Source organism: Podarcis erhardii (genome assembly GCF_964252035.2).
Source record: "Podarcis erhardii genome assembly, chromosome: 15".
Classification (NCBI taxonomy): Eukaryota; Metazoa; Chordata; class Lepidosauria; order Squamata; family Lacertidae; genus Podarcis; species Podarcis erhardii.
This window is the reverse complement of record NC_138505.1, coordinates 11,313,511-11,324,029: the sequence shown is the minus strand read 5'-3', so window position 1 is coordinate 11,324,029 and position 10,519 is coordinate 11,313,511.

Below are 10,519 nucleotides of genomic sequence, written 5' to 3'. Positions count from 1 at the left end.
TCCTCTTTTTTTTTATTTTGCAAAGCGACTTCCACCAATGCAATGCATTTTAGTACATTATGTTTTCTAACAAGTATGCATTTTAATACGCACTTCAGCCTAATATATGCCCTTTTTTGTGTGTGCACAAGCTGCTGGGCTGAGCAATTTGCAGTGCAAAGTTCAGTGTCACGGACTAGATGAATGCAGAGGTGCGGTGGGAGGGAACCCCTGGGGGAAGAAGGCTCAGAGCTAGGGGACTGGTGGTGAGAAGACAATGAGTGGGAGGAGGGCAGGCGTTGGAAGCTTAATAGGCAACAGGGTTTAGTGAGCAGGAAGCAGCTGGGGCAGAAGGCAGTTCAGAATCAGAGGCTGAAGCGGAGGCTGGAGAGGAGCATGGGCCAGGAGACAGAGATGAGGCAGGCTGCCGAAACAGCCAGGGAGTCTCCCCTTCTAGTGGTTTCCAGAACATGCAGAGAAATGAAAGGACCAGATTGGTTGTGTGCAGACGCAGTCTCTGATTGCTTGGGAAAAACCCTGGAGAGGATTTAGGCAACTTCAGTCCTTGCCATTGCCTCATTGGGTCAAGACCTACTGGGAGGAGTTCCTGGAATCCCTAGGCTGTTTGGGTTTCTTTGAATAACCAGTTATAATAAGGTAAAGGGACCCCTGACCATTAGGTCCAGTCGTGGCCGACTCTGGGGTTGCGGCGCTCATCTCGCTTTATTGGCCGAGGGAGCCAGCGTACAGCTTCCGGGTCATGTGGCCAGCATGACTAAGCTGCTTCTGGCGAACCAGAGCAGCGCACGGAAACGCTGTTTACCTTCCCATCGGAGCGGTACCTATTTATCTACTTGCACTTTGACGTGCTTTCGAACTGCTAGGTTGGCAGGAGCAGGGACCGAGCAACATGAGCTCACCCCGTCGTGGGGATTCGAACCGCCGACCTTCTGATCAGCAAGTCCTAGGCTCTGTGGTTCAACCCACAGCACCATCCTTATACCCCACATATCTGGCTGTGTTTTCCCAGTTAACGTCACTGGCACTGGAGCTCGTTTAACCTCCTGACATGCGGAGAAGCGCTGATTTCGAAGAACAGCCGCGTTTTGGTTTGCAACTTCTTTCAGAAAGTGTCAGACAGGTCTGGGTTTAAATGCAAGCTGCATCGAATGCCTTCCCCATCCGTAACTATAATTCCCATCAGCCCCTGCTAACCATAGTTGAAAATGCCTGAAGGGCGTTGGGTTGGCGAAGGTGGACTGAAATCATGATCTTGCCCAGGTTTTGGGTCCCTCTCCAAGCATCAGGAAGCAAACACGGAGCTGTCTTGGGCTTCCTTCTTCTGCTCCTCTGGAAAGGCTCCCTCTTTCTCACTCGGGGCGCATGCTTCAGATCTGATGGGGACAGAGCAGTGCGGATCTACACGTCCTTCTCCGATTGCAGCCTACCCAGCTGGCATGCATCAGCAGCTTCAATTATACTCCCACTGGTGAGCTCGCAGCGATGCACTCACACCCCCATATAGGCAGGCCCTGCTCATACGCTCAGAGACACACAGAGAGAGATAGAGGCTGGCTCTGAAATTTATGGCGAGACCACACTTGGAAAACCACGTGCCGTTCTGGTTGCCTCATCCCAAAAAAGGGTACCTATCACAGAGCTGGAAAAGGATGGAGCAATTCCCTAATGGGGAAAGCAATGCTCCCTAATGGAGCAATTCTCTAGTGGGGAAAAGTTTCAACATTTGGGCTTTTTCAGTATGGAAGGGGGAAAGACACATACAGTCAAACCTCGGGTTAGCGATGGCCACCAGCCTGGATGGCTTGAAAAGAGGGTTGGACAAATTCACGGAGGAGAACACAGCTACCTCCCGTGTCGGAAGCCCTATGCCTCTGGTCTGAATACCTGTTTCTGGGAATCGCAAATGGGCAGTGTTGCTATGCGTTCAGGCTTCCCGGTCGTATCTGGTGGGCCACTGTGAGAATGGCTGGACTAGATGGTGTTTGTGTGTGAGCATTTGTGTGTGTGTGTGTGTGTGTGTGTGTGTGTGTGCGCGCGCGCGCGCACACACACACACACACACACACACACACGAATCCCTGTGGCCCATCAGAGCCTTTTAAACTTGCAAAGCAAAAGTTCACACCCAGTTGAAGCATAAGTCATCTATGCAGAGGCAATGCTCAGTTTAGCACCTTTCTCCAGAAGGTGCAGATTTTCTCAAGTGACCAGGCCCTATTGCAGGATTCTTTGCAGAGGTTCCAGCAACTGTTAGGTCAGGGGTGAGGACAGCGGCAACCCTTGGGCTTTAAAATTTCAATAGCACCCTGTGCAATGCAAAAATTAGGCACTCCCTGCCTCTTGTATTCCGTTGTTCGTCTTTCTTTCCATGTCCCCTACGCGGCACCCTCTCAGCACAGCACTCAGTGCGGGTGAACCAGTTGTGCTCCTCTAAATCCGCTTCTACTGGGGAACCTCAGGTCTGAGGGCCTGAATGTGGCCCTCCAAGCCTCCCTGCTTGGCCCCCAGGACTCTCCCCAGACCACATCGTTTACCAGCCCTGCTACAGCACCTTACTCAGGCGCTTTGGCCTGGTTGAAATGTGTCCTCGAACTCTGATCATGCCATTTGCACTAGGCAGTCTAAGAGAAATTGGGGAGGAGTAAGCCACCTCTTGCTCATCTATTTGTCAAGACAAGAGATCCACAAATCCGTATGTGCATGTTCTGCAACGTTGCAGTCTCATGCAGCATTGAACAAGGAAGTAAGAGCCAGGATCTTGAGAGTCGTCTTTAAAATGAAACAAGTTTCTAGTCCTTAAGATAAAGCCCTGAAAGTGTGTAGCTTGTTCCGGGCGGAAGGTTAGGCACCCAGATGGTGTGGGGAAATGCTGAGCAGGATTATCACCAGCGCCATCTGGAATTGCTCTTTGGCCACAATGACAGAACCATACATTTAAAGTGTGTTGCTTCCCCCAGAGAATCCTGGGAATTGTAGTTTATCCCTTACGGAGCTACAAAGCCAGCAACCTTAGATATAGTGAGGCAGCTGTGGTTAGGATGGATGAACAACGTGGGAATACTGCCCCCTGTTGGCTGTAGGCTGCACCTCTCTCTCTCTCTCTCTCTCTCTCTCTCTCTCTCTCTCCAAACCACCAATATTTGGGACATAGCTTAGTGGTAGAGCAAAAAAGGCCCCCACGTTAATAATAATAAAAATTTATTATTTAGAGCCCGCCCATCTGGCTGGGTTTCCCCAAGCCACTCTGAGTGGCTCCCAACTGAATATTAAAAACACAATTTAGCATTAAACATTAAAAACTTCCCTAAACAGGGCTGCCTTCAGATGTCATTTAAAAGTAAGAGAGTTGCTTATTGCCTTGACATCTGATAGGAGGGCGTTCCACAGGGCAGGAGCCACTACCGAGAAGGCCCTCAATTCACAGCATCTCCTGGCAGGGCTGGGAGAGACATGGATCCCTGAAGAGCTGCTGCCAGCCAGTGTTGGCTATTCTGAGCTAGGTGGACTAGTGGTCTGACTTGGCATTTTGGGGGTCAGGGAGAGTTATATGGGTGATACATGAACCAAGAGAGACTTTCGTAACCTTGGTGGGTTCACGCAAACTTCCCCTTGATGAAGGTGCCAACTCTATGGGGCTGAGGACACCTCAGCCTCCCCACCCCCAAAGTAAGCTGGGGCTGAGCCCCTCCCCCAGTCTTGAGGGGCTGGGCCTCACCAGCCTCCCTGCATTGGTGGCAAGCAATGTTGGGCCTCGCAACTCTCCCCATTTGTGATTCTGAGGCAGATAAGGAAGAATGTAGCCCTCATGGCTGCTAGCCGTGGACAGTCTTGTCCTCTGTTAATTCAATCCTCTTTTAAAGACATTTATGGTCACATCCAGGGACGCGGGTGGCGCTGTGGGTTAAACCACAGAGCCTAGGACTTGCCGATCAGAAGGTCGGCGGTTCGAATCCCCATGACGGAGTGAGCTCCCGTTGCTCGGTCCCTGTTCCTGCCAACCTAGCAGTTCGAAAGCATGTCAAAGTGCAAGTAGATAAATAGGTACCACTCCGGTGGGAAGGTAAACAGTGTTTCCGTGTGCTGCTCTGGTTTGCCAGAAATGGCTTAGTCATGCTGGCCACATGACCCGGAAGCTGTATGCCGGCTCCCTCGGCCAATAAAGCGAGATGAGCACCGCAACCCCAGAGTCATTCGCGACTGGACCTAATGGTCAGGGGTCCCGTTACCTTTACCTATGGTCACATCCACACTGTACAGTGTAGCTCTTTGAGGGGCAAACTACATTTCCCATAATTCATTGGGGGAGCCATGACTGTTAAAGTGGAGTAGATGTGTTTTAAATATATGGTGTGGATGTGGCCCAAGTCGGTGGCCGTCTCTACCTCTTGTGGGAGCAAATTCTGCAGTTTAACTAGGCTTTGCGTAAATAAAGTTATTTTGTCTGTCCTCAATCTTCAAACATTTAGTTTTATTGACAGGCCCCAAGTTCTAGTGTTATGTATCCAATTCCCCCCCTCCCCTCTTTTTCCCTGCTGAAGTATTTCCAGTGTGGTACCAAACTTAACACCATATCCGAATCCAGGATGCACCGCCTTATCAGGAAAGCAAACACACTCGCTGCAGAGGTAGAAAACCTGGAAAAGGAGAACAGGGCCTCCAAGGTGACAAGGGAGGAAGAGATTTACAGGGAGAGATCTCTCTTTTTCTCTCCCCTCAATTGGAAGGAAGAAGAGAATGGATTGAAGCCCCAGGGGATAAAAATCTGAGCAAAACAGTGTCAGCCTGAGGGAGGGAAACGTCTCCTCAGGGATGGAGGAACAAATCCATCAATTTTGGTTTCTCTCAGGTGCAGACACATTCATGACACCAGCCGCAATCCATATCTAGCTGGTCATTTCTGAGGAAATACTTCATTTTGATACGTTTCCCACCAAAGAAGCTGCAATCCAAACTGAGAAACAGGGTGACCCAGCTGCATTTTAAGCTGGTAATGTGCCTCAGTTTCTAATTTTTCCAATCTTAATTTCAAGTCTCCATATATTCACAATAACACACACCCAACACATTTAAAGGCCATGGAATATTAATCAGCCAAAGAGGAGCTGGCGCCTAAAGATGCAGTGTCGTGAGGTCAGTGGACTAAGGGGCTAGGCTAGTCCCCTAAATGTTCCCAGTAAATTAGAGTATTAAAGTATTAAAGTCTAGCACCTCCTTCCTCCCCAAAGCTAGGGGAGCTTCTGCCTGGTTTAGGGAGGGATGATGCTCACGTGAGTGACGTCCCGATGTCCCCACGCCCCGCAATCACCCTCACAAACTGGTGCCTCTAGCCCTAACTGTTCCCCTGCAAAACTTTCACTGCACACCACTGTAAAGATGTATAATGAAGGTTTCAGTCGAACCTCCCTGAGGAGAGCAATTCCACAAATGGGGAGCCACCACAGAAAAGGCCCGTTCTCGTGTTGCCACCCTCCAGACCTCACGTGGAGGAGGCACATGAAGAAGGGCCTCAGAGGAAGATCGTAGGATCTTGGTCAGCTCATTTGGGGAGAGGTGGTCCTTGAGATTTTGTAGTCCTGAGTCATTTAAGGCTTTATGGGTCAAAAACAGCACATTGAATCGGGCTTGGATGCTAATCAGTAACCAGTGCAGCCGGGCCAGGATCAGTATACAGTGGCAAGACGAATGCCTCGCAAGACGAAAAACGTGCAAGACGAAATAGTTTTCCGTTTTTTGAGTCGTTCCGCAAGACGAATTTCCCTATGGGCTTGCTTCGCAAGACGAAACGTCTTGCGAGTTCTTGCGAGTTTGTTTCCTTTTTCTTAAAGCCGCTATGCTGCTAATAGCCGTGCTTTGCAAGACGAAAAAACTGCAAAACGAAGAGACTCGCGGAACGGATTAATTTCGTCTTGCGAGGCACCACTGTAATATACTCAAAGCGTCTTGCCCCTGTGAGCAACCTGTTTGTCGAATATTGCACCAGCTGAAGCTTGCGAACTGTGGTCAGAGGCAGTCCTAGTATAAAATGTTGCAGTAATCTAACCTAGAGGTTATCAGAGCCTAGGCAGCAGTACAGTGGTACCTCTGGTTAAGAACTTAATTCGTTCCAGAGGTCTGTTCTTAACCTGAAACTGTTCTTATTTTCATAGGGGAAATGTTGGAGGGTATGGAGTTATGCGACCTGTGAGCCAAGAAGATAAGTAGCTATATAATCTTTAGAAGACATCTGAAGGCAGCCCGGTATAGGGAAGTTTTTGAATGCTTAATGTTTTGTTATGTTTTTATATACAGTGGTACCTCGGGTTAAGAACTTAATTCATTCCTGAGGTCCATTCTTAACCTGAAACCGTTCTTAACCTGAGGTACCATTTTAGCTAATGGGGCCTCCTGCTGCTGCCATGCGGCCGCACAATTTCTCTTCTTTCTCATCCTGAGGTAAAGTTCTTAAGCTGAGGTACTACTTCCACGTTACAGGAGTTTGTAACCTGAAGCATTTGTAACCCGAGGTACCACTGTAGTTGGGCTAGCCCTGTCTAGATGGGGGCACAGCTGGGCCACCTGAACCTCAAGTGACAGCAAAGGATCCAGAAGTACCTGCTCCTTCAGAGAGAGTCTAACCCCATCAAGAGCAGGCAACCTCCCATTCATCTTCCTCCCCCCACTCTGGCCCCATCCTAAGCAAGAGTCAGGTGTCAACTGTCCAGTTTCCGCCTGTGTCTTGCCGGACCTGAACCAGTCCGGTCTCATTCCCAGCTTGTTATGGGAGGCATTTCCTGGCAAGTGGGCCCTGGAGCAGAACTGCGGAGGAACGCTGGCTGCGCCTGTGATCCCCTAAGGCATGGGATGGACGGCTCCGTAGGCTGACCGCCACCGCCACCAGGCTGAGAACCCAGCAGAGATTTGGCCTTCCTGGAGCGGACAAGGCCCACAACCATTAAGGGAGGGGGGCAGGGGGGCAGCACCCCCACCCCACCAACAGGAGCAGTAAGGGATCTGGGACGAAGCTTTGCTCAGGCTTCAGTGCAACAGGTAAGTGCGTCACCTCGCCAAAGAATGTGTAGTTTTCATAAGATTACTGGGGGGGGGGACTTCTGTGCCTTTAGCAGGTATAATGATTTCAGCAACAGGCAAAGGGGCATGTGCCACAGGGGTGTGTGGCCCTCTGGTCCTCTTTGTTTGGCCCTCGTACTCCAGGCAGAGGATGGAGAGGGAGTGCGCGTTGAGAAATTAGCACCCCGCGCAAAGGTAAACATCGCATTCGTTGCTCCGCCCATCTCTGCCCTGCAGCGCTCCAGGCGTGGTCCAGGAAGGAAGGTGGGCTGAAGGCACCACTGACTCCAGGGCTGAGGGGGTGGGACTTCCTGGAGATGAGCCAGCCCTGCCTCCCATCACTCAGCCCCGGACACTGAGGTCCAGCTCCGAGGGCCTTCTGACGGTTCCCTCACTGCGAGAAGTGAGGTTGCAGGGAACCAGGCAGAGGGCCTTCTCGGTAGTGGCACCCGCCCTGTGGAACGCCCTCCCACCAGATGTCAAGGAAATAAACAACTACAGTGGTACCTCGGGTTACATATGCTTCAGGTTACATACGCTTCAGGTTACAGACTCCACTAACCCAGAAATAGTACCTCAGGTTAAGAACTTTGCTTCAGGATGAGAACAGAAATTGTGCTCCAGCGGCACAGCAGCAGCAGGAGGCCCCATTAGCTAAAGTGGTGCTTCAGGTTAAGAACAGTTTCAGGTTAAGTACGGACCTCCGGAACGAATTAAGTTCTTAACCTGAGGTACCACTGTACATGACTTTTATAAGACTTTTATAAGACATCTGAAGGCAGCACTGTCTAGGGAAGTTTTTAATGTTTGATGTTTTATCGTGTTTTTAATATTCTGTTGGGAGCCGCCCAGAGTGGCAGGGTATAAAATTATTATTATTATTATTATTATTATTATTAAATGCAAGCATGTGCTCTGCCACTGAGTTCGGTCCATGGAGAATAAGGGTGTGTGTGTGTGTGTTGATCAGCGAATTTGCAGAACCTCTTCTGACTTTGCCATCTCTCTCTATCTGACTTTGCTCCTGTGCCAACCGCATCCCAGGGGTCTGTGTGGCTGTGGAGGGAGGAGAGGGCAGGGTGGGTGGGAAGCTAGGGTGTGAGGGAGCTGTCATCAGAAAATGAAGACATCCTGTTCAAATATAATTATCGTCTCCGCCTCAACCACCACCGGCGAGATGGGGGTGGGGTGGGGAGGGAGAGACAGCGGTGGGAAGATGGATCTGCCCGGCTTGCCTCAGTGCAGATTAATCAAGCTCTTCAAAGTTTCATTAGCAGGAAATTGGTCTTCATTGCCGGGGGATTGGGGGATTAATCAGACGCTGGGGAATGAAAGGATGGGATCTGGTTCATTTTTCGTTCTGCCCTGCTCCTCTCAGGATTGCCACCTCTTTAATTAGCCTTTAGCCGGAATTTTGTGGGTGAACCTTTGCATTGGCCTGGAGAGGAAGGTTAAAATTGGCAGAGGGGTGGGGTTGGGACATTATCTGGCAAGTGTCTGCGTGTCAGGCAGTTGACTAAAGGCAGAGGAGCAGGGGCAGGGAGAGAAAGTGGCAACCCTGAGGAGGCAGGTGCTGGCTGGGAAAATGTGCCTGGCCCAGGAAGAAAGGAGAGATGGCCGTGGGGAAAGGAAATCCACAATGGGGATGAGAACAGATTTTGAGGCCTACGGATCAGCCTTAAAGAGCCTGAGGGCCACATGCCCTTCTGGGCAACTTTCTAGGGGCCGAATGCCAGTGCTGGGCAGGGCCAGAAGCAAAAGTGGGTGGAGCAAAAAAATGTAAATATTGCCTTTATACAGGCAAAGGCTTCCCCTTCTGAGTTTTTGCCGGATGTGCATCTATTAGTGCAGTTGCTTAAGCCAGCTCAGATGCCAGATTGAAATGCTCACCCCTTAATCCCATAAATTGTGAGGTCTGGTCTGTAATGAATAAAAATATACACTGCACACATTCAGACACGTGTTCTGCTCCTGATTCCTGAAAAGGCGCCACCATAAGCAGGACACTTCAAAGCACACTTTGAGCCAGAGCAAGGTGTAAAACAGCAGGTTGTGCATTGCCTGGCTCAAGCGCATGGATTGAGGTGCATGTGCTATAGAGCCAAGAGGCATTATTTTACTTCGGGAAACCCAGGGTTGGGGGTACAGCGGAACCTCAAAGGATGGCAATGAGAGCAATATACAGTGGTACCTCAGGTTACACACGCTTCAGGTTACATATGCTTCAGGTTACAGACTCCGCTAACCCAGAAATAGTACCTCGGGTTAAGAACTTTGCTTCAGGATGAGAACAGGAATCGTGCTCCGGCGGCGCAGCAGCAGCAGGAGGCCCCATTAGCTAAAGTGGTGTTTCAGGTTAAGAACAGTTTCAGGTTAACAACGGATCTCCAGAACGAATTAAGTACTTAACCCGAGGTACCACTGTATGCCCATCTGAAAATATGAGCTAGATGCACCCCCCCAAAAAAAAACATATGGGGGAAATGATTTACCAGGGACTAGGAAATAGAGACCATCTCAGATAAATAACGCGGGTGGCGCTGTGGGTTAAACCACAGAGCCTAGGACTTGTCGATCAGAAGGTCGGTGTTTCGAATCCCCGCGACGGGGTGAGCTCCCGTTGCTCGGTCCCTGCTCTTGCCAACCTAGCAGTTCGAAAGCACGTCAAAGTGCAAGTAGATAAATAGGTACCACTCCAGTGGGAATGTAAACAGTGTTTCCATGAGCTGCTCTGGTTCGCCAGAAGCAGCTTAGTCATGCTGGCCACATGACCCGGAAGCTGTCTGCGGACAAACGCCGGCTCCCTCGGCCAATAAAGCGAGATGAGCGCCGCAACCCCAGAGTTGTCTGCGAGTGGACCTAATGGTCAGGGGTCCCTTTACCTTTACAGATAAATAAAGGGAGATAGGAGCATATTTCCTGAAAACCCACTGTAGCATGGATTGGGAAGCTGTGACCTTCCAGATGTTGCCAGACTATACCTCCCATTATCCCCTCCACTGGCCTTGGTGGCTGTGGTGGTTGGGAACTGGAGTCAAAACACATTATTGAACTACAACTCCCATCACCCTGAATATTGGCTGGGGCCGGTGGGAGTTGGGTGTTCAACAGGATCTGAAGAGCCACAGTTTCCCCATTGCTCCAGAATCACAGAATTGGAAGGGACCTTAAAGGTCATCCATTCCAACCCCCTACCCCCTGATCAATACAGGAATCTTCTGCCTCTCCAAAAGAAATGAAAAGCCACAACCAGACCTCGCCACCCAAAATTCAAGCCTGGTCACACGTTCAACTCCAAGTCATCCAATCAGATCCATGCAGTTGTGAACAGACGTTTGTCAATCTGAACTGGTTTATGTCAGGGTTTCCCAAATGTGGGTCTCCAGCTGTTTTTGGACTACAGCTCCCATCATCCCTAGCTAGCAGGAGGCGCCCGTTTGGGAAACCCTGGTTTATAGCATAAGTTTGAAAG